Consider the following 26184-nt stretch of genomic DNA (forward strand, 5'->3'; position numbering starts at 1 on the left):
GATTTATCATATTTTGAAGAAAATCTTTTTGAATCTTTAACATTGAAAGTTATTACTGAACAGAAAAAAAGCAATATAATTAGTTGTGTCTATCGTCCTAATTCTCCAATACAAGGCATGAGTTCTAATGATCAGATGGAATATTTCATTGATAAAATATCAAATTTACAAGCAGCAATGTCATCTTATAAAGGTGACTCTTACATCATGTCTGACTTGAATTTAGATCTCCTTAAATTTGAATCTCATTTAAAAACAAATGATTTTATAGAGAACACTTTATCTAATGGGTTTTTGCCTTTAATTACTAAACCAACTAGAGTTACACATGCTTCATGTACATTGATTGATAATATTTTATCTAATTCTTGCAATAATACATTGGAATCTGGCGTTATTCTGAACTCAATTTCCGATCATTTCCCTATTTTTCATGTTAGTTCTCAAACACAAAAAATAGAAAAGCCTAAAACATTTATCAGCAGGGATATAACAAGTGAAAAAATTAATCAATTTAATGCAATGTTAAACACGAACAACTGGGGTAATGTTCTTAATGAACTAAACCCACAAATTAGTTTTGAAAACTTTCATGAAGTATTTGATTGTGCTTTTAATTTACATTTTCCCATCAAAGAAGTTAAATTTAATAAAAATATTCATAAAATAGAGGGATTTATGACGGGAGGGCTTATGATTTCTAGACGAAAAAAACTTGAGCTGGGGACAATTTATTCAAAAAATAAAACACCAGAAAATAACATTGCATATACAACATATAGGGACATTTACAATAAGGCAATAAAAGATGCAAAGAAAATTTTTTACAGGGAACAACTTAATCAAAATAAAGAAAATCTAAGAAAAACCTGGCAAACTTTAAGACAAGTAATCTCAAAATCAAATGACAAGACATCGTGTATAGATGAAATAATTGTCAATGATACATCTTACAGTAATAATCATGATATTTCTAACAAATTTAATACTTATTTTACTTCAATTGCTGATGAAATTGCCAGCCAAATTAACCCTTCCCCACTTAATCCGTGCGACTTTATTCCTGATACAGACAGTGTATTTAAGCTAAGAGAAATAAATATTCATGTTCTTTTTAATTTAGTGAAAAAAATGGAAAATAAAAAGAGCTCTGACATGTTTGGATTATCAAATTGTTTATTAAAACAAATTATAAATAGTATTGCCGTACCTCTTGTTCACATTATTAACCAATCTATTAAAACAGGTCAAATTCCTTCACAATTAAAAATTGCTAAAGTTTTGCCAATTTTTAAATATAGTAACAGCTCTAAAATGGATAAATGTAACCCTGGCAATTATCGTCCAATAAGTTTGCTACCTATTTTTTCAAAATTGTTAGAAAAAATTGTATCTGAACAACTCACAAGATATCTTGAATTTAATCAAATTATCTATGAACATCAATATGGATTTCAAGCAAAAAAATCTACACTACATCCTATGATTCACCTTTTGAATTATCTAGGACAAGCAAAAAATGAAAATTTAATTACTATAGGGGTATTCTGTGATCTTGCTAAATGTTTTGATACAATTTCGCATACAATTTTATTAAAAAAACTTTAAAAAATTGGTATACATGGATTAGAATTAGAATGGTTTAAAAACTATTTAAGTAATAGAAATCAGTTTGTTTATACAAATGGCGAAAAAAGTGATTTATTAGGAATCAGCAAGGGTGTCCCACAGGGAAGTATTTTGGGTCCAATTTTGTTTCTAGTTTATATCAATGATATTAAAAATTGTACTAGCTTAATGACACTACTCTTTGCAGATGACAGTAATTTTTTGATATCAGGAAAAGATTTGAATGAGATAATTGAAATACTCAACATTGAACTTAAAAATATCTGTGATTGGTTTCGTTGCAATGAAATGTCTCTTAATCCAACTAAAACTAAATTTATGATCTTTAATAAAAGGGAGGATTCCATAACTTGGGAACAAATTAAAATTAAATTAGATTTTAATAATGAAAATGAGAATGATACAGATAAAATTAGATATTTGGGTTATATCAACCAACAGAGTGAAATTCCTGCAATTAAATTTTTGGGTGTGTTTATTGATTCTCAACTTAACTTTAAATACCATATTGAATATTTAAGGAAAAAAATATCTAGAAGTCTGTTTTTAATCAATAGAGTTAAGCATATATTATGTGAAAAATCCTTAGTAACACTATTCCACTCTTTTATAAATAGCCATTTATTGTATTGCTTGCCAGCATGGAGCTGTGGCTTAGAATCATCTATTAAGCCTTTAGTAGTTCTACAAAAAAAAGCTATTAGAATTATACACAAATCCGCTTATAACAGCCATACGCCACCTTTGTTTAAAAAAATTAATGTTTTGCCTATTAAGGAGCTATCTATTTATACAAAACTACTATTTTTTTATGATTTTATTCGCTGGAGGCTAATCTTTTGATGGTGTATGGATTAGAAATAATCTAAGAAATCAGAGACAACTAAGAAATTCTAGTGAGTTTTATATTCCAATAGCCAAATTAAAAAAAATTGAAAGGTTTCCATTATTTTCATTCCAAAGACTATGGAATAATTTTTGTCATGAAAAAGATCTTTTAAATGAGAATATTCCTAAAAAAACATTTGCATTAAATCTTAAAGATGAACTTTTTAAATCTATATGTAATATTGAAGAATGTAATGAATGTACTTAAAATATATTGATTTGCCTGGATTTATTAAAAACCTTGCATCATTAATTACAGAAATGGTTTTAAAATTTAAGAAAAACTAGCCTTAAAATTTGTTGTAACCCTTCTTTCCTTCTCTTTTTCCCCTGTCCATTTAATTTTACCTACACTTATTTTGACATTATTATTTCTTATTTTTCTTATTAACCTAATGCCAACCTAAAAAAGGCAATGCAAACATCTCGGATACGCATATTCCTACTTTTAGGGAAGCCTAATCAGTGCCACACATAACATCTAGTGTTAGTCATGCAATTTAAATTTATAAATATTATGAAAAATTGTAAAGTACACCTGGTACTAAGCAGTAGCTTGGTGTACTATTGTATGTACTGCTTCGTAAGACGGGGCGTAATCTGTCACTGAATAAATGTTTTTTATGTTTTATAGCTCTTCTTTACAGTTCAGGTTCCGGGAGAGTTTTTGAAGTAGTGTATCGGTACCTCTATCCTCCCAAAAGAAATCGCCCCTAGAAATTGCATCTACCAATTACAATTACTTGAAACTAAATTGAAAGGTCGAGTTCATACCCAATTCCCTCTCTTTAAACTGTACTAAGAGCCTAGGAACGTAGTTTAACTCTTTTCTCCAAGAATCTAAAGGAATAAGACGATGAGCGTTAAATTGATGTACATCCTCAATGACGATTTACAAAATTACCCCTTCTGTAGATTACAATCAGAGCAGTTGAAACGTTTGGACACTCAAATTAAAATTCGATAGAGGTCACCAAAGTTTGTGAGCCAACGAATAAGAAAACATAATTATACAACTTTTGGGACTAGTGTAATAAATAGTCTATTGTCCCCTTCATCCCTGGTATTTTTAACGTTAGATTGGATTTTAAGTAATTTTTTGTACAATAACAATACAGGGGGAGTGTTTAAATACTATATGGAGAACTTACTAACAACACCCCCGTTACAGAAATAGCTTAAAACCTACGCATTTATTATATATCTAACTAGGAGAAGAAAAAAATACGTACAATATAACTGTTTTCCTGTATAATAGAATAAAAATATTATTAAAAACCCAAAATAAAACAAAAATTATTTCTGTCTAATTTAAAGTATCATTAACTGTGTTATGAACTGTTGAAAGAAAAAACAAAGCTAATTGGGTAATAAGGAAAGTTTTATTGTTAGGCTTATTTCGACCAAGGTCTGATGTTTGAAAAAATTAAGTTTTCTGGCCAACACTGCATTAAATTGTCAAAATTAAATCATATTATTTAAATATAGTTTTTGTCTGTCCTTTAAGATATCGTTAACCATTGAACCAAATGAGTTCTTGATTGTAGGATAGCTTCACTTTATTCCCTGGATGGCTTTATGCTATTTTACTGCGTAATCCCTTCCTCTCGAATACAGAGCTGGATCTTTAAATCGTTTTTATAGTGCGCTGAATCGGGGCGATTCAGAGGTGATTTGTAGGTGCGCTGGTGGTTAGCCACAGCGCGCCTATAAAACATTGATATTTAAAAGATTTTCGGCGCGGTGTTGTTAAATCGCTTGCAACACTCATTAAAATATCGATCCGCGCTAGTACAACTTAACATAAGCCGTGTCAGTAAGGCATTTTATGTAAAATTCCGTGTCAGCATGGTATTTTATATAAAACATTAATATATAATATATTTTAAAAATAACTATAAAAATGTTTTCACAATAGTTTTGCAATAAAATATTAAAGTAATTAAAAAAAAATATTTATTTATTAAATAAATCACCCCGATTTAAACCGGCAATGCCACTCGGTGAGTGGCGTTGCCGCGCCGGCCCGCGCCACTGCCCGATTCAAATCGCCCATGCAAATTCGATTTAAAGATTGATATTAATAATTTGATGGTGCGCCAAATGAATCGCCCCGGTTTAAATCACCTATAAACGATTTAAAGATCGAGCTCAGAACTACTATATTCTAGAGGAAGCCAATATAAAAACTATTTTATTTTTAAGTATTAGTCTAAATGACAATGTGAAGTCTATTAATAAACTTTTTTTGTGTACCTTCATTGATATAAAGAAGTATAAAACTATAGTAGCAACTATGTATTATTTTTTAAGCGGCGAATTAATCAAACTGCACTATCTCATTAAACAAACAAACAAACAAAATACTGATGAACTTTGCAACTGAAAATTCATGCTTTCCCTCAAAGTTTCTGTCGAGCACTTAACCCCCTCCTGAAATGAATAGGAAATAAAAGAGGGTGTAGTTTTTTTCCGTTATATAACCTTGTCATGGAGACCTGACCCTGTGGGGCTACCCAGTACACATTATAACCTAACCTAACCAGACCTAAAGAAATGAAGATATAAACAAACAAACTAAAATCTCCCCACTCCTCCCCAAATTTGAATTTATTTCAAACTAGTATGAGGGGGGTATTTTGTGATAATTAGGCACTTTTGGGGAAGACGCCAAAGTTAACTAGAAGTTAGTTTTTTGTTTGAAAACATGAGGCGCGGCCTTTTCAATTTTGTTTGAAATGTCTGGGTAGGGTTGAGAGCGGTAAGGTTCCCTGTTAAACCTGGAAAATATTTAGATGACATACAATTTTCAGTAGTTTGTCGACATCATAGAACCTTGATAAAAGTGACAGAATGTCCTCATTTAGTTTAAAAGCTGTCGACAATAAGACCTCTCTTGAGCACTACAAATAAAATCTGGCTAAAGTCTAATGTTGAATCATTAAAAAGGTTTAAAGGGGGAAAGGGCATATTTGCATATTTTATGCGTTATATTCTTTCATTTGTTAGCATCGAAAGCCACTGAAAGTACTTTAACTGTCTTGTCAGTTGAGGGCATTAATTATTTTCTAAATTAAATTGAGCTATTAAATTATAACTATAAAATGTTATATTTACTTATTAATTTTAGCAAAATGTTACTTTTTGATAATTACCTACTATGACATTTCACAGATGCATATTTCAGTTCTTAATTCTGTATTTTTAAGATTTACAATGAAATGCAATAAGATACAAAAATTCTAGCTTTATTTTGCCTTACTTGTGAAGACAAAACATATTACACATTGAAATTTGAAAAAAAAAAATCAAAGAGAATACGCAAATTATATTTTCTTTTCAAACAAAAAGAATTGGTAGAATACTTATTTTTGTCTATGGGTCACTATCTCCCCCCCCCCCCACCTAACAAAGGATATCAAAGTAGGGTTGAGGGTTTAAGTAGTGTTAGTGGGGGGTTTCCCTAGTAGCGCACAAGGACCACAAACGCATTTTTTTCAAAATTTAGCTTATTCTAGGTTAGGTTATATTCAGTTAAGAGTAGAAGAGCCCTACAGGGCTAGAGTCTCCCACAGGACCTAGAAAGAAATATATCTGGGCAAAAATGAAAAATATGAGAGGGGAAAGTATAGTGGTCTATAAGTAAATTAGAAGAATCCAAAGTATTGTTACACAAGCATATAAGGATCATCTCAGATACACGAAAAAGGGCCTTTGTAGGCCCATATTTAATTCAACATAACAAGCAGGAATAAAGTTTAACCAACAAGCAAAAAAAATCTAAAATAGTATTTTGGGGGCTGATAAAAAGGTCGTCAATTTTTCTATGTGTAGCCCACCCTAACCCCCCCCCCCCCCAACGACAGCTTAAAATCACGTATATGTTTCGTGATTGTTTTTCGAATCAATTTAGATGTTGGTACAAGCTGATAACAATGAATCTTGAAAAGCCAAGATCTAAACTAGTAAACATTTACAAGAAGCTCAAAGCGAATTCAAACATGGGAATACCCTCTGATTCTGTAACTGCATGCTTCATAATTCATATTTATGATTTTTCGGCTTAATTAAAATCCACTTAATAGGACGAATGTCGGTAAATGGTCTTTGATCTAAGTAACTGCAACAAAATTAAAATATATAAAGATCACTGAAACAAAACAAAAAATATACAACTTCATTAGAGGGGGAAGGGGGGCAGGAGCGTTTTAAAGACCGGTCATTTTCGTAAAGTATACTGTAAATTCTATATTTTTTGCATGTCTTTATATGTGTATTGGGGTATAGTCCTTTCCATGACATCGCTCCATATGGAGCGATGATTTTAATTGATCGCCTCTTATGACAAGGGGCGATGTATTGGCTCCTTGAAAGGAGCGATTTAATAGCCCCATATAACAAGAGGCGATGTTATGACTCCTTGAAAGGAGCGATTTAATAGCCCCTTGCCCTAAGAGGCGATTAAATGATCCTTTATCGCTCCTTTATCGCCCCTTCTAAAGAGGAGATGATATGTCCTCTTATCCCAAGGGGCTATTTAATTAAATATCGCCTCTTCATGGCCCCTTCACTATTATATATATCTTAGTCCCTTGATGGCCCCTACATCGCTCCTACATCGCTCCTCCATCGCTCCTTCTCCAAATTTATATTAGATTGTACTTTGATGGCCCCTACATTGCCCCTCCATCGCTTCTACATCGCCCCTTCATCGCTCCTTCTTCAAATTTATATTACATTGTACTTTGATGGCCCCTACATCGCCCCTCCATCGCTCCTACATCGCCCCTTCATCGCTCCTTCTTCAAATTTATATTACATTGTACTGTGATGGCCCCTACATCGCTCCTACATCGCTCCTTCATCGCTCCTACATCGCCCCTTCATCGCTCCTTCTCCAAATTTATATTACATTGCAACTTGATGGCCCCTACATCGCTGCTACATCGCTCCTACATCGCCCCTCCATCGCTCCTTCATCGCTCCTTCATCGCTCCTTCTCCAAATTTATATTAAATTGTACTGTGATGGCCCCTACATCGCTCCTACATCGCTCCTTCATCGCTCCTACATCGCCCCTTCATCGCTCCTTCTCCAAATTTATATTACATTGCAACTTGATGGCCCCTACATCGCTCCTCCATCGCTCCTTCATCGCTCCTACATCGCCCCTTCATCGCTACTTCTCCAAATTTATATTACATTGCAACTTGATGGCCCCTACATCGCTCCTCCATCGCCCCTTAATAGCCCCTTACCTTAATTTATATAACAAAGCTCCTATATGGCCTCTCTATCGCCCCTTAATAGCCACTTACCTTAATTTATATAACATAGCCCCTACATAGCCTCTCAATCGCCCCTTAATAGCCCCTTACCTTAATTTATATAACATAGCCCTACATAGCCTCTCCATCGCCCCTTAATAGCCCCTTACCTTAATTTATATAGCATAGCCCCTACATAGCCTCTCCATCGCCCCTTAATAGCCCCTTACCCTAATCTATATAACATAGCCCCTACATAGCCCCTTCATCGCTCCTTCTCCAAATTTATATTACATTGTACTTTGATGGCCCCTACATCGCCCCTACATCGCTCCTCCATCGCTCCTTCATCGCTCCTACATCGCCCCTTAATAGCCCCTTACCTAAATTTATATAACAAAGCTCCTATATAGCCTCTCCATCGCCCCTTAATAGCCCCTTACCTTAATTTATATAACATAGCCCCTACATAGCCTCTCAATCGCCCCTTAATAGCCCCTTACCTTAATTTATATAACATAGCCCTACATAGCCTCTCCATCGCCCCTTAATAGCCCCTTACCTTAATTTATATAGCATAGCCCCTACATAGCCTCTCCATCGCCCCTTAATAGCCCCTTACCCTAATCTATATAACATAGCCCCTACATAGCCTCTCCATCGCCCCTTAATAGCCCCTTACCTAAATTTATATAACAAAGCTCCTATATAGCCTCTCCATCGCCCCTTAATAGCCCCTTACCTTAATTTATATAACATAGCCCCTACATAGCCTCTCAATCGCCCCTTAATAGCCCCTTACCTTAATTTATATAACATAGCCCTACATAGCCTCTCCATCGCCCCTTAATAGCCCCTTACCTTAATTTATATAGCATAGCCCCTACATAGCCTCTCCATCGCCCCTTAATAGCCCCTTACCCTAATCTATATAACATAGCCCCTACATAGCCCCTTCATCGCTCCTTCTCCAAATTTATATTACATTGTACTTTGATGGCCCCTACATCGCCCCTACATCGCTCCTCCATCGCTCCTTCATCGCTCCTACATCGCCCCTTAATAGCCCCTTACCTAAATTTATATAACAAAGCTCCTATATAGCCTCTCCATCGCCCCTTAATAGCCCCTTACCTTAATTTATATAACATAGCCCCTACATAGCCTCTCAATCGCCCCTTAATAGCCCCTTACCTTAATTTATATAACATAGCCCTACATAGCCTCTCCATCGCCCCTTAATAGCCCCTTACCTTAATTTATATAGCATAGCCCCTACATAGCCTCTCCATCGCCCCTTAATAGCCCCTTACCCTAATCTATATAACATAGCCCCTACATAGCCTCTCCATCGCCCCTTAATAGCCCCTTACCTAAATTTATATAACAAAGCTCCTATATAGCCTCTCCATCGCCCCTTAATAGCCCCTTACCTTAATTTATATAACATAGCCCCTACATAGCCTCTCAATCGCCCCTTAATAGCCCCTTACCTTAATTTATATAACATAGCCCTACATAGCCTCTCCATCGCCCCTTAATAGCCCCTTACCTTAATTTATATAGCATAGCCCCTACATAGCCTCTCCATCGCCCCTTAATAGCCCCTTACCCTAATCTATATAACATAGCCCCTACATAGCCTCTCCATCGCCCCTTAATAGCCCCTTACCTAAATTTATATAACAAAGCTCCTATATAGCCTCTCCATCGCCCCTTAATAGCCCCTTACCTTAATTTATATAACATAGCCCCTACATAGCCTCTCAATCGCCCCTTAATAGCCCCTTACCTTAATTTATATAGCATAGCCCCTACATAGCCTCTCCATCGCCCCTTAATAGCCCCTTACCCTAATCTATATAACATAGCCCCTACATAGCCCCTTCATCGCTCCTTCTCCAAATTTATATTACATTGTACTTTGATGGCCCCTAAATCGCCCCTACATCGCTCCTCCATCGCTCCTTCATCGCTCCTACATCGCCCCTTAATAGCCCCTTACCTAAATTTATATAACAAAGCTCCTATATAGCCTCTCCATCGCCCCTTAATAGCCCCTTACCTTAATTTATATAACATAGCCCCTACATAGCCTCTCCATCGCCCCTTAATAGCCCCTTACCCTAATCTATATAACATAGCCCCTACATAGCCTCTCCATCGCCCCTTAATAGCCCCTTACCTAAATTTATATAACAAAGCTCCTATATAGCCTCTCCATCGCCCCTTAATAGCCCCTTACCTTAATTTATATAACATAGCCCCTACATAGCCTCTCAATCGCCCCTTAATAGCCCCTTACCTTAATTTATATAACATAGCCCTACATAGCCTCTCCATCGCCCCTTAATAGCCCCTTACCTTAATTTATATAGCATAGCCCCTACATAGCCTCTCCATCGCCCCTTAATAGCCCCTTACCCTAATCTATATAACATAGCCCCTACATAGCCTCTCCATCGCCCCTTAATAGCCCCTTACCTAAATTTATATAACAAAGCTCCTATATAGCCTCTCCATCGCCCCTTAATAGCCCCTTACCTTAATTTATATAACATAGCCCCTACATAGCCTCTCAATCGCCCCTTAATAGCCCCTTACCTTAATTTATATAACATAGCCCTACATAGCCTCTCCATCGCCCCTTAATAGCCCCTTACCTTAATTTATATAGCATAGCCCCTACATAGCCTCTCCATCGCCCCTTAATAGCCCCTTACCCTAATCTATATAACATAGCCCCTACATAGCCCCTTCATCGCTCCTTCTCCAAATTTATATTACATTGTACTTTGATGGCCCCTACATCGCCCCTACATCGCTCCTCCATCGCTCCTTCATCGCTCCTACATCGCCCCTTAATAGCCCCTTACCTAAATTTATATAACAAAGCTCCTATATAGCCTCTCCATCGCCCCTTAATAGCCCCTTACCTTAATTTATATAACATAGCCCCTACATAGCCTCTCAATCGCCCCTTAATAGCCCCTTACCTTAATTTATATAACATAGCCCTACATAGCCTCTCCATCGCCCCTTAATAGCCCCTTACCTTAATTTATATAGCATAGCCCCTACATAGCCTCTCCATCGCCCCTTAATAGCCCCTTACCCTAATCTATATAACATAGCCCCTACATAGCCTCTCCATCGCCCCTTAATAGCCCCTTACCTAAATTTATATAACAAAGCTCCTATATAGCCTCTCCATCGCCCCTTAATAGCCCCTTACCTTAATTTATATAACATAGCCCCTACATAGCCTCTCAATCGCCCCTTAATAGCCCCTTACCTTAATTTATATAACATAGCCCTACATAGCCTCTCCATCGCCCCTTAATAGCCCCTTACCTTAATTTATATAGCATAGCCCCTACATAGCCTCTCCATCGCCCCTTAATAGTCCCTTACCCTAATCTATATAACATAGCCCCTACAAAGCCTCTCCATCGCCCCTTAATAGCCCCTTACCTTAATCTATATAACAAAGCTCCTACATAGCCTCTCCATCGCCCCATAATAGCCTCTTACCTTAATTATGTAACATAGCCCCTACATAGCCTCTCCATCGCCCCTTAATATCCCCTTACCTTAATTATATAACATAGCTCCTACATAGCCTCCCCATCGCCCCTTAATAGCCCCTTACCCGAATTTATATAACATAGCCCCTTAATAGCCCCTTACCTTAATTTATATAGCATAGCCCCTATATAGCCTCTCCATCGCCCCTTAATAGTCCTTTACCTTAATTTATATAAAATAGCCCCTATATAGCCTCTCCATCGCCCCTCAATAGCCAATTTATATAACATAGCCGCTACATAGCCTCTCCATCGCCCCTTAATAGCTCCTTACCTTAATTTATATAACATAGCCTCTCCATCGCCCCTTAATAGCCCTCCATCGCCACTTAAAAGCCCCTTACCTTAATTTATATAACATAGCCTCTATATAGCCTCTCCATCGCCCCTTAATAGCCCCTTATATCCTCCTTCAAAACAGTTATACACCTTCCCAGGATCTATTGGAAGCTACCCTATAAAGGAGAACCATATCGGTTCTGCAGTTAGCGATCTTCTTTGATACATACAGACAATGATCCTGTTACTTTTTATAAGGATTAAAAATAAAATGGCCTAAAGCCATCTCATTACCCATAGGAAGCTTCACTGTAAAGGAGAACCATGTCGGTTTAGTGGTTAGCAAGGTACAGACAGACATACATACAGACAAAGATCCTGTTACTTTATTATAAGGATTAAAATAAAATAGTTATTAACCTCCCCAGGACCTATGAGAAGCTACCCTATTAAGGAGAACGATCTCAGGACCTATAGGAATCTTCACTGTAAAGGAGAACCATATTGGTTCAGCGGTTAGCAAGATCCTTCGGTACAGACAGACATTCATACATACAGACAAAGATTCTGTTAATTTATTTTAAGAAATACAGATAAAATTGTTATAAACCTTTCCAGGCCTAAAACCATCTCAGGACCTAATTTCTCGACAACTCGAGTTAAGTTACTATATTATTTTTACAATGTTTAACTTATCTGTTATTATTGGCTGACGAAAAGTTTGGGCAAAAAAAAAGATTTATTCTTCAATGAAATATCTCTCCAGTATAATTTTGGCAAGTGCTAATTTATTAAGAATAAAGTTTGCCACAAATTTACCAAAAAATCTCATTGTCATTTCGCCAGGGAGGATTGGGATAGTTCCCAAAGTGTTATAAGTTGGCTTATCCAAGAGTGCTGTCTAGTCTCCAAAGTTTTATAATACCGTTTTCTTATTCGTTAGATTAACAACCTTGGGGACTTTTTATTGTTTAGTGATTGTTTAGTTCATTAAGTTGAGTGTCTAAATGTTTCAACCACTAATTCTAAACTAAAGAAGGGGTAATTTTGTGAATCATCAATGGGAATAATTAATATATAAACATACATATATATAAAGTGTTTTTTTTTATGAGAACATTTTTGAAAGCAATTTTACCCTACTTATAGTTATCAGAATTTAATGGCTTATTCTCTTCGTTTTTTATAACCATTAACAGAAAAGCAAAAAAATATTTCAGTTTTTATTTAAAAAGTACAGTAAATTCAAAATTTCAAAACATGGGTGTCAACATCTAAAATAGTTATTTCTCGCATCGTATTATAAACGGCTTTCCGCGGATATAGAAAGTACAATTATGAGATTAAAACTAGTTTTTTTAGCCCCGAGGTGCCGAAGGCACCGGCTAAAAAAACTGGGTTTAATCTTATGATTGTACATATCTATATTCGTAGAAAGCTGGATATAATACGATGCTAGACATAGTTTTTTCGTATGGATGAGAACCGGTTCCTATCCACCGGATTCAAATGAATACGAGAAATGGTTTTAGCGCATTTTTCTAATGCTCAAATCTTCTACCCTTTCCAAGAATGGAGGGAGTACATTGGGGGGCCAGTATTCCCTCCCTGGTTGAGATATGGCCTTCAAATTTCAAAATGTTCTAGTACATGTCACAAATAGTATCTATATAAATTTTTAGCTCTATATCTCAACTTTGAAGCGTTTTGCAGCCATTCTTGCAAAGGTAGATTATAAGAAAAATGCACTAAAACCATTTTTAGATGTTGACACCTAAGATTTAAATTTTTTAATTTACTGTACTTTTTGAATAAAAACTGAAATATTTTTTGCTTTTCTATTAAAGGTTATAAAAAAAGAAGAGAATAAGCCATTAATCATTAAATTCTGATAACTATAAGTAAGGTAAAATTGCTTTCAAAAAAGTTCTCATAAAAAAACACACTGTATATATGTATATATATCATTTTATCGACACTCGTCTTATCCCTGTAGATCTCTGATTATCAGAGCATTTTTGAAATATTTGCTGCTTATTTTTTGGCTGCCTTTGGCAAAATAATTTTTTTTCATAAAAAATGTATACAAAATTATCGTATTAATTTGGTAAATATATCATTGCACTTGAATTATTTTTAAGTCACTAACGGCTAATCCCATAGATGACCCTAGGAGTACTTTAATGAATAGATGTGGTGGAGAGGGGGGGGGAGGGGGAAGGTTAAGAATTTAAGGGAAGTGATACCTTCCGGGGGCTGAAAGTGTTGGTCCCCTCCCCAAAATGAAAACTTTTCCTGCGAGTAAAATAAGCTTCAATGTAAAGGAGAAGCATATCGGTTCAGTTGATACTGATAAACATCCTGTTACTTTAATGTAAATATTAGTTTAAGGATAGTCTGTATAATCTCAGGGAGAAAGGAAACATTAGGCAATTTTTACAATAGTCTCCAAAGTTTTATAATGAAGTTTTCTTATTCGTTGGCTCAAAACTTTGGGGACTTTTGTCATATTTTGGTTGTAGTGTTGCAATTTTGTGTATCGTTATTAGGGAAGGATAAAAATTTATCGGCCATTGTCTTATTCCTTTAGATCCTCGGTATAATCAACTGAATAACAGTTCCAACAACAAAAATTAAGATATTGCTTCGCTTTTTATGGACAAATATCCTGTTATTTTATTATAAGGAAAAAAAATAAACTATCTTAAAATCATCTCAGGACTCAGCGGTTAGCAAGATCCTACGATATAGACAGACAGACATACATCATATCGGTTTAGGAGCAAACGAGATCCTTTGCTACAGACAAAAAAAAACTTTGTATATCGACTAGCGGCTACGCCCCCAGCATCTATTGGCTCTGTATTCAAAGGGGAATGAATAAAAGCCTAAAACCTTCCCAGGACTTAAAATAGAATAGCCTAAAACCATCCCTCGACTTAAAATAAAATAGCCTAAAGCCATTACAAGACAAATATTAAGCTTACCTGAAATAGAAAGCGCAATCTGTTTAGTAGTTATTGAGATCTTAAGTTTCAGAACAGAAAGCCTTACTAACGTGGACAAACGCAGGATATTTCGGACAAATGTCGGAGTGGACATTATATAAGTAAAACGCAGAAGTGTCTATAATATCTTAAAAATTAGGTTTCAACAACATTTGTTTAGTTATTTCTACACAGGTTAGGTTAGGTTAAGATATAAATATACAAATAAGCCCCCTGCAGGGGTTAGGCATATAAAAAAACATATTTGACAGTTGTAAACAATGTGAGAAAAAAATATGTTTTAGTTTAATGAAATGTTCTATCTGTTTCAAACCTTTGCCTTTCGATAGAACTTACCTACTTTGGAAAACTGTCAGACTGATTTTAAAATTTCAGTCTGTGAGAAAAGATATTCAAGATTTTTTTTTTGTTTTGAAAGATTTTTATCTTATAAATAAAATTAAAGACACTCCTGCGTTTTACATAAGCAATGTCCACTCCGACGATTGTCCCATTCCTAGGTTTGTCCACTCCAACGTTTGTTTATGTTTTACTACTTTATATAATAGGATAATATGTATTCTTCTTTTATATTTCTCTTTTCTTATTCACTTGCAGCTGCGCTCTTTTTAATGTAAGGAGGCAGAAAAATAGCCTAAACCAATTAGGGGCTTAAATCTGAAAATGAAATAGCAAAAAACCATCCCATGACCTATGTGAAGCTTCCCTTAAATGGAGAATTTAGTCAGTTTATGAAATTTTTAAGCTTCAGACCAAAAAAAATACTTTTTTTGTTAAAAGAGAAACTTTTCTACAATTAGGGTTAGTCCTTTCGTCATTGCTCTTCTCATTAAGTTAAGCATGTGGTTTTCTCTGCTATTGTTAAAGATAGACTGTTGAGATTTTTAGTGAATATTCCCATGACATATGTATATCCAGTCTATAAATTATTTTGTCTGTCTCTCAATTATGCTTCAAAAGACTTAGGTTTCGTGATAATCTTTGAGTAATAGCATATTCTCTTAAAGTCTGCTCTATAACTTACTTTGTCTGTTTGTCCATTATATGATCCTTATTCAATATTCTATTTAACTAAAAAATTTCATTCTCTTAGTTTATTTATTTTTCTTTATTTCATTATGTTATTATATTATTTATATTTATTTTATTAATTCATTATATTTTCATTATAATTTTCCTTTTTAAATGCGAAACTTTTCTATAGTAAGGATTGGTTTGTCCGTACGTCCAAACGGTTAGACGACATTTTCTTTAATTTAGACATGTTATAAATATCCTATCGATTTCAAACTTTGCAGAATGATTTCTATAACAGTTGGGTACAATACTATATTCATTACTAGAAAGTATGTACGTCCATTTTTTTTGTATAATATCATTGTCCCATTCATCTGGGTTTTGGAGTAATGTTTCTTAGGACAACAAGGTTTAGTATTATAATCAAATACTAAAAATAAAATTATGCCCTTTTACTATATTCTATACTAGCAGATTCGCCCCTAGCCTCTAGGGGCTTTACCCCAAGAGGTGATAAAAAATTTTTTTGGCGAAATTCGTAATAGGACCAAGAAAATCTTCAGCAAAAAAAAAAATGGGGGGGGATTTTTTTGTTTTTGGGGGGGTTGGGGGTATCCCACCCCCCAAGAAAATAGCCTAAAACCACCACAGGACCAGTAGGTATAATCCCTGAATAGTAGAATATAATCGGTTCAGTGGTTACCGAGATCTTAAGGGACTGACAGACAGACGGACAAACAGACAGACAGACGGATGGACAGACATCATTCTACTTTGTATTATAGATTTACGCTAATTTTAACAAAATTTATGTTTGACCTCCTGATTTTAGAGCTTTGCTTTTGTGAATGTTGTTATCCTTGTTATCTTGCTTTTTTTTCCTTTTTCATAACCTATTATATAAAGTAGTAATCTTTTTTTGTCTGTAGAAAAGCTAACCGCTGAACCTATATGGTTCTCCTTTACAGTGAAGCTTCTTTTAAGTTCATAGAGGGTTTATAATTATTTCGAGGGAGGGTATCTCCACCCTCCCAGAAAATTCACCCCAAGAAAAATATTACCCCATCCCCTCAAAAAATCTTTTTAACTTTTTAAAAGCAAAGCTTTTCTATATTAAGGATCAGTCCGTACGTCCGTAACGGTTAGCTATTTTCGTTAATTTAGGCATGTGATTCCTGTAGTAGAAAGGTACGATTTAGAAAGTCTATAATCATTATCAGAATATCCGTACGTCCATTTTAAGCATACTAATTATTAACTTACAACAAATTTTTATGTATCAAAATTATCCGATTAATCTGATTTCTGGGATACTGATTCCTAGGACAACAAAATAGAATGTTATAAGCGAATCATATCTATAAACAAGTCCAAAAATGTGAGTACGTCCTTAAGCATTTTCCTGCATGTAAGCAATTTCTCAATAAATTTACTTACAATTTTGTTTCGAATTTTAAATTTATGTTCTGACTATTCAGTTCTGACATTCTACATTATTAATGTTCATTAAACTTTTTTCTACCGTTTCAGAGCTTTGCTTTTATAAATGTTGTCATCCTTGTCATCCTTTTAAAACTTAAATTTAAAACTGTAGAGGGTCACATTCCTTCCTTACCTTAATGCCCTACCTTCTATAATGAAGGGGCAATACAATTACAGAGGCTGTACAGGAGCCATAAAGGGCCTATGTTATATAAATTAAGGTAAGGGGCGATGAAGAGGCTATGAAGGGGCTATGTTATATAAATTAAGGTAAGAGGCTATTAAGGGGCGATGGAGAGGCTATGTAGGGGCTATGTTATATAATTAAGGTAAGGGGCGATGGAGATGCTTTGTAGGGCCTATGTTATATAAATTAAGGTAAGAGGCTATTAAGGGGCGATGGAGAGGCTATGTAGGGGCTATGTTATATAAATTAGGGTAAGGGGCTATTTAGGGACGATGGAGAGGCTATGTAGGGGCTATGTTATATATATTAAGGTAAGGATTATATAAATTAAGGTAAGAGGCTATTAAGGGGCGATGGAGAGGCTATGTAGGGGCTATGCTATATAAATTAAGGTAAGGGGCTATTAAGGGGCGATGGAGAGGCTATGTAGGGCTATGTTATATAAATTAAGGTAAGGGGCTATTAAGGGGCGATGGAGAGGCTATGTAGGGCTATGTTATATAAATTAAGGTAAGGGGCTATTAAGGGGCGATTGAGAGGCTATGTAGGGGCTATGTTATATAAATTAAGGTAAGGGGCTATTAAGGGGCGATGGAGAGGCTATATAGGAGCTTTGTTATATAAATTTAGTTAAGGGGCTATTAAGGGGCGATGGAGAGGCTATGTAGGGGCTATGTTATATAGATTAGGGTAAGGGGCTATTAAGGGGCGATGGAGAGGCTATGTAGGGGCTATGCTATATAAATTAAGGTAAGGGGCTATTAAGGGGCGATGGAGAGGCTATGTAGGGGCTATGCTATATAAATTAAGGTAAGGGGCTATTAAGGGGCGATGGAGAGGCTATGTAGGGCTATGTTATATAAATTAAGGTAAGGGGCTATTAAGGGGCGATTGAGAGGCTATGTAGGGGCTATGTTATATAAATTAAGGTAAGGGGCTATTAAGGGGCGATGGAGAGGCTATATAGGAGCTTTGTTATATAAATTTAGGTAAGGGGCTATTAAGGGGCGATGGAGAGGCTATGTAGGGGCTATGTTATATAGATTAGGGTAAGGGGCTATTAAGGGGCGATGGAGAGGCTATGTAGGGGCTATGCTATATAAATTAAGGTAAGGGGCTATTAAGGGGCGATGGAGAGGCTATGTAGGGCTATGTTATATAAATTAAGGTAAGGGGCTATTAAGGGGCGATTGAGAGGCTATGTAGGGGCTATGTTATATAAATTAAGGTAAGGGGCTATTAAGGGGCGATGGAGAGGCTATATAGGAGCTTTGTTATATAAATTTAGGTAAGGGGCTATTAAGGGGCGATGTAGGAGCGATGAAGGAGCGATGGAGGAGCGATGTAGGGGCGATGTAGGGGCCATCAAAGTACAATGTAATATAAATTTGGAGAAGGAGCGATGAAGGGGCTATGTAGGGGCTATGTTATATAGATTAGGGTAAGGGGCTATTAAGGGGCGATGGAGAGGCTATGTAGGGGCTATGCTATATAAATTAAGGTAAGGGGCTATTAAGGGGCGATGGAGAGGCTATGTAGGGCTATGTTATATAAATTAAGGTAAGGGGCTATTAAGGGGCGATTGAGAGGCTATGTAGGGGCTATGTTATATAAATTAAGGTAAGGGGCTATTAAGGGGCGATGGAGAGGCTATATAGGAGCTTTGTTATATAAATTTAGGTAAGGGGCTATTAAGGGGCGATGGAGAGGCTATGTAGGGGCTATGTTATATAGATTAGGGTAAGGGGCTATTAAGGGGCGATGGAGAGGCTATGTAGGGGCTATGCTATATAAATTAAGGTAAGGGGCTATTAAGGGGCGATGGAGAGGCTATGTAGGGCTATGTTATATAAATTAAGGTAAGGGGCTATTAAGGGGCGATTGAGAGGCTATGTAGGGGCTATGTTATATAAATTAAGGTAAGGGGCTATTAAGGGGCGATGGAGAGGCTATATAGGAGCTTTGTTATATAAATTTAGGTAAGGGGCTATTAAGGGGCGATGGAGAGGCTATGTAGGGGCTATGTTATATAGATTAGGGTAAGGGGCTATTAAGGGGCGATGGAGAGGCTATGTAGGGGCTATGCTATATAAATTAAGGTAAGGGGCTATTAAGGGGCGATGGAGAGGCTATGTAGGGGCTTTGTTATATAAATTAAGGTAAGGGGCTATTAAGGGGCGATGGAGAGGCTATGTAGGGGCTATGTTATATAAATTAAGGTAAGGAGCTATTAAGGGGCGATGGAGAGGCTATGTAGGGGCTTTTTTATATAAATTAAGGTAAGGGGCTATTAAGGGGCGATGTAGGAGCGATGAAGGAGCGATGGAGGAGCGATGTAGGGGCGATGTAGGGGCCATCAAAGTACAATGTAATATAAATTTGGAGAAGGAGCGATGAAGGGGCTATGTAGGGGCTATGTTATATAGATTAGGGTAAGGGGCTATTAAGGGGCGATGGAGAGGCTATGTAGGGGCTATGCTATATAAATTAAGGTAAGGGGCTATTAAGGGGCGATGGAGAGGCTATGTAGGGCTATGTTATATAAATTAAGGTAAGGGGCTATTAAGGGGCGATTGAGAGGCTATGTAGGGGCTATGTTATATAAATTAAGGTAAGGGGCTATTAAGGGGCGATGGAGAGGCTATATAGGAGCTTTGTTATATAAATTTAGGTAAGGGGCTATTAAGGGGCGATGTAGGAGCGATGAAGGAGCGATGGAGGAGCGATGTAGGGGCGATGTAGGGGCCATCAAAGTACAATGTAATATAAATTTGGAGAAGGAGCGATGAAGGGGCTATGTAGGGGCTATGTTATATAGATTAGGGTAAGGGGCTATTAAGGGGCGATGGAGAGGCTATGTAGGGGCTATGCTATATAAATTAAGGTAAGGGGCTATTAAGGGGCGATGGAGAGGCTATGTAGGGCTATGTTATATAAATTAAGGTAAGTGGCTATTAAGGGGCGATAGAGAGGCCATATAGGAGCTTTGTTATATAAATTAAGGTAAGGGGCTATTAAGGGGCGATGGAGGAGCGATGTAGGGGCCATCAAGTTGCAATGTAATATAAATTTGGAGAAGTAGCGATGAAGGGGCGATGTAGGAGCGATGAAGGAGCGATGGAGGAGCGATGTAGGGGCCATCAAGTTGCAATGTAATATAAATTTGGAGAAGGAGCGATGAAGGGGCGATGTAGGAGCGATGAAGGAGCGATGTAGGAGCGATGTAGGGGCCATCACAGTACAATTTAATATAAATTTGGAGAAGGAGCGATGAAGGAGCGATGTAGGAGCGATGGAGGGGCGATGTAGGAGCGATGGAGGGGCGATGTAGGGGCCATCAAAGTACAATGTAATATAAATTTGGAGAAGGAGCGATGAAGGGGCGATGTAGGAGCGATGAAGGAGCGATGAAGGAGCGATGTAGGGGCCATCACAGTACAATTTAATATAAATTTGGAGAAGGAGCGATGTAGGAGCGATGGAGGGGCGATGTAGGGGCCATCAAAGTACAATGTAATATAAATTTGGAGATGGAGCGATGAAGGAGCGATGGAGGGGCGATGTAGGAGCGATGGAGGGGCGATGTAGGGGCCATCAAAGTACAATGTAATATAAATTTGGAGAAGGAGCGATGAAGGGGCGATGTAGGAGCGATGAAGGAGCGATGTAGGAGCGATGTAGGGGCCATCACAGTACAATTTAATATAAATTTGGAGAAGGAGCGATGAAGGAGCGATGGAGGAGCGATGGAGGGGCGATGTAGGAGCGATGAAGGAGCAATGTAGGAGCGATGTAGGGGCCATCACAGTACAATTTAATATAAATTTGGAGAAGGAGCGATGAAGGAGCGATGTAGGAGCGATGAAGGGGCGATGTAGGAGCGATGTAGGGGCCATCAAAGTACAATGTAATATAAATTTGGAGAAGGGGCGATGGAGGAGCGATGTAGGGGCCATCAAGTGGGATGTTATATAAATTAAGGTAAGGGACTACGGAGGGGCGATGGAGAGGCTATGAAGGAGCCATCATGGGGCTATAGTATAGCCTCTTATCATAAGAGGCGATATTAACGCCCCTTCAAAGGAGCTATTAAGAGGCCATGAAGGAGCTATAGCATAGCCTCTTATCATAAGGGGCGATATGAACGCTCCTTAAAAGGGGCTTTCACATCGCTCCATATGATAAGAGGCTATGCTATAGCTCCTTGAAGGAGCTATAGAAAATCATCGCCCCATATGGAGCGATGTCATGGAAAGGACTATACCCGTGTATTGTAATGTAATGTCAACATTTACTTTCGGTACAGCTGTTTGGCTGTAAGAACCAAAAAGTGGTAATGAAAAAAGACCTTACTGTATTTAGTTTATGATCCACAAATAGAGTAATGCATTTTTTTTGATGAGAATAATGATAAAACAACAAATGTTATTACATTAAACATAAAAACTTTTTTGGAAGATTTTTAATGTGTCTATAACAAATGACGTCATACTGGCCTACCATTGGTCAATTAAAATGTAAACTGGCCTACCATTGGTAATTTTGTATGTGTATTGGCCTATCATTGGTAATTTGTATTGTATGACGTCATTTTTTGTCAAAAATAAACACACGAAAGAAGATTCGCACCTTGAAAAATAGTCTAAAACCAACTTGAAACTAATAAAAAACTTCCCTAAAGATAAAAACTAAATCAGTGTTGCCAATATGGAAAATCTTTTGTTATTGTCTTACTACTTTGTAGTATTACTATAGGGCTTTCTCTTTGGCATCTAAGGAGCTCTTTAAAGGGATAAAAAAAAGGCATAAATTGTCTAAAACCAATATTCTATTTTCAAGAAATTCATAGAAAATTCCGGAAGATATGTAAAGCTTCCATAAAATAAAATTAGAAAAATAAAGGTATCTTTTCTCTAATTCTGTAGTTTGAAGCGATTTTTGTTTGTACTTTAATACAATGTGACTAATGATATTGCTTTTCACAAGAAATGAATTTTTATATTTAATAATTTTATCCTAAGAGAAAAAAGTATTTTTATCTTTTGAAAATGAAAATTGCTGAGTATGCCAGATACATCAATTCAAAGAAAGTCTATTGTTCCATACAGAGACGTCCAAGGGGGGGGGGGAGCGGTGATTACCCCCCCCCCAAAAAAAAAAATCATTTGGGGTGCTGTAGACACCCCCAACAATTTTTATTTTTAATTTTAACCCCCCCCCCTTAAAAAAAAAAAATTAAAAAGCTTGGACGTCTTTGCCTCTATGATGTAAAAATTACCCTCCCAAAAGATTTATTTTTAAATATTCCCCTCCCAAAAGAATCAAAAAAATGGACTCCCTTGGTTTCATAATACGTCTTTCTATAGATTAGATATGGGGTATTTCTTATTTTACTCATATTTTGGATGCTGTGAGTATTGGTGCAAAAAATATGACGTAACAAAAAAATTAGCCAATGAGATGCCGTTATTGACCAATGGTAAAATTTATAGTGGCCTCTCATTGGCTAATTTTTTTTGTTACGTCATATTTTTTGCACCAATACTCACAGCATCATATTTTGATGTGCTTTTTTGCTTCCCTCACTGAATAATTCACTCCACTCAACATACAAGCATATCCAAAGGTAGCGTGTCATCGCTATGCTTTCTAAATCTTACCTAACTGTTTTTAAAAATAATCATGCAAAGTTTGAAATCGACAGGACATTTATAACATGTCTAAAGAAGAGATCTAACAGTCATGGATATTTGGACGGACGTAAGGACGGTCCAACCCTAATTATAGAAAAGCTGGAAAATGAAAGCAAAGTACATGCCGAACAGCTTTTTTTCATTATGATTGTTAAAAAAAATGTTTGTATACACATATACATATTTTATACAATTAGTAGCACATCAATAACCATCAAAAACAAATAAAACCTGACAAAAATCGAATTTTAAAATTCTTAACAATATACAGATACAGCCAATATAGTTAAGTTACTGTAATATGGACTGACGAACAAAATAGACTTAGTCATCGAGTAGTTGTGCTTCTATTAATATGTTTATGATATGAATATGTGTTGATATAATTTTTATCTAGGACACATGCCACTGATAAAACTAAATATGTGTTGTATGTATAATATTGTATATGAGTAGATTACAGAAGAACATTTTTTTATCTCCCATCAATAAAAGGTATATTCGGAAAACAAATAATTTTTGACTTGCAGAAATGTTGAGGGCAATTTATATGATCAACAAAATTACCCTTTCTGTACATTGAAATTATTGGTTGAAAAGTTAAAAACTTAAAATAGCCTGCTCGATTGAACCAACCAATCAAGATTTTATTAAATAGATTAGAAGCCAACGAATTAGAGAACTATAAAACTTAGGGTTCCAGTATAATTCACAGTACAATGACCCCTCTCTCACTGATTAACCCGCAATGTCCGGACTAACTCTGACCGAATATGCATCTATAGATTCATCAGAATGGCCTTTCAGACTCCCCAGGTCTATTCTTTATACACAATATTACATAAGACAATTCTTTCTCATTAACTAGACACGTCTTTTCATAAAACAACATGACAACAAGCGAAGCTAATCTACAATGTTTATAGTTGTTCGGTCTATCTGTAATTCTAACTTTACAGACAAATGAACCTATAGAATAACAACTCTTTTAACATTCAACATTATTTTTAAAGTTTTAACAAAAATTCTATAAAAATGTATCACTAAATTACTTAAAACCGGATGATTAATATGCACTACATTGTAGAGATGCTTCGCTTATGCTAATTAAACCAATTTTTCTTGGAATCCATATTTTTAAGTACAAGTGAATAGGATGATTAGTAATTTTATACAAAATATTTTGTTTAAACAAAATAAAAATATCGCATCAATCGAAGTAGATAAAAGATAGTTACTTAAAAACCTTTAAACAATTAGAAAAAAATTCATACAGACTGAGAGCTGTTACGTAATGCTGGTTGATTAAAATTAAACCACATTGCATTGCATTGGTAAGAAAATTTTTAAATCTAAATTTAGAGCACCTTGAACTAAACAAAGCATTTGATATTATTTTTTAATATATCTTATTGTTTTGGAGATTCTTAACTTAAATCTATTAAGGTAGGGGAAAATCAATGATGGCTAGTTTTATCCACTTCCCAATGTTTTTTTTTACAAAAATAAGACGGAAGATTTTTTAACTGTCCATTGCCCTGTCATTGCATTCACTGAATTTCATTACAGTGGACATATTAATCAAATTACCATACTCAAATACCACTATAATCATCGAAATAATACACAAATTGATTTTTCGGCCTTGACACGGCTTTTTGTTTTACAAACCAAACAATAGAAAAAATATTATTAATAGACGCATGTATAGACATTTTTGACTGATTACCCTCTACTAATATTTGCCTACCCAAGAGAAGCTGTGTCTAAACTGTTGCTACACATGATTATAAAAGTAAACATAATAAACACAAACAGAAGGCTGGAAACATTAATAATTATGGTAAATCCCTGTGTAAAGGCTAATTACCCCACAAACCATATTAGTTGCATAATAATTTATATTATGTAAAACCAACAGGTCTTTACCCCCCTCCCCCGTGTCCAACACTCTATCATAAATCCCCTTCCCCCATATTTCCCCCGTTAGTCAACATTAATTTTGAAATCTGCTGTGATAATCACGAAATGTTTAGTATCCATTAATGTCTGGCTGTCTATTATAGCTGGCAAGTACCTAGTTCTCTGGTACCAGAGTTACTTCTCAATAAACCAATAGATAGACATTGATAATAGATTATATAAAAATGATATTGTCTAATAATAAAGACACTTTGTATTTAGATTTTATTATTGATAAAAATTACCTTGTTTGCTTTAAAAAGCTTCTCTTTTTAGAATTCTTAATCTAATCTAAATTTGTAATGGTTTTTATTCATTTTAAAATTCACAGTTGTAGATTATGAAAGTTGAACATTTTTTCTAACTATTATGAATGTGATAGATAGATAGTCACAATGTTTTTAACAGCCTTACTCTAGTATTGCAACCTGAGATGGTGTATCCGAACTGCCAACCTGCCTCGGGGCTCATCCACTCCCGCGAGAGTTTTTACCCTTTCTTGCGCGGGGTAGTGGGTGCGGTGGGTGTGTGGTGGTGGACGGGGGGACAAGCACTGGGAAGGTTGGTAGTCACATCGTCGGAGGTGGATGAGAGGTGAAAATGCATGTAAAAGGGGGGCGGGGGGATGGTGCGGTGAATCTGCCTTTTCTGTATTGATACCTTACCACCACTCTACACGATCTGTCTTCATCCCTTCACTCGAACTATTCCATGTACGAAATATAATTTACATGTACACAGCCATACTTACGTACATAGTCGTACTCATGTGACTATATATCTTCACACTAGATGTACAATAAAACTAAATTTAGTTTTCTTTTTATTCAATAAAACTGTACTTTGTAATATATATAAACATAAAATGTAAAACAAAGCTTAGAGGAAAATTATATATTTTCCTTCGCAAATGATGGATTGAAATAAAAGTTGAAAACGGTGTCAGAATTTTCCACAGAGGTTAGGGAAGATTGCATTCCCTTTGAAACAAATGAAAAGAAAATGCATTTTAGACTTGAGAAACAAGTTACACTCGCAGTTCAGTCATTTAAAATATATTAGTTCAATTACAATCTATTGAAATAATGGTTAAAGTTTAATACGTTTTAAATCTTTTTAAACACACAATTTTAAGTGATTATTTGTAATATAATCTAACCTAACCTTAGCTGATAGAAACACATT

The 26184-nt window shown here is 35.9% G+C and overlaps 1 protein-coding gene across 5 annotated transcripts in view; it reads right to left on the reverse strand.

Moving 5' to 3' along the window:
* The window catches only part of LOC145317278 (anoctamin-7-like), a 162238-nt gene extending 136787 nt beyond the window's left edge, over positions 1 to 25451 (reverse strand). For all 5 annotated transcript variants that reach the window (XM_080158287.1, XM_080158288.1, XM_080158286.1 and 2 more), the window contains exon 1: positions 25245 to 25451. The gene's annotated coding sequence lies outside the window, so the exon portion shown is untranslated. The remainder of the gene's footprint in view (positions 1 to 25244) is intronic.
* Between the last annotated feature and the right edge of the window lie 733 nt (positions 25452 to 26184).

Source organism: Acartia tonsa, chromosome 4 (assembly GCF_053477335.1).
Source record: "Acartia tonsa isolate MP-2025a chromosome 4, ASM5347733v1, whole genome shotgun sequence".
In the NCBI taxonomy this organism is placed as follows: Eukaryota; Metazoa; Arthropoda; class Copepoda; order Calanoida; family Acartiidae; genus Acartia; species Acartia tonsa.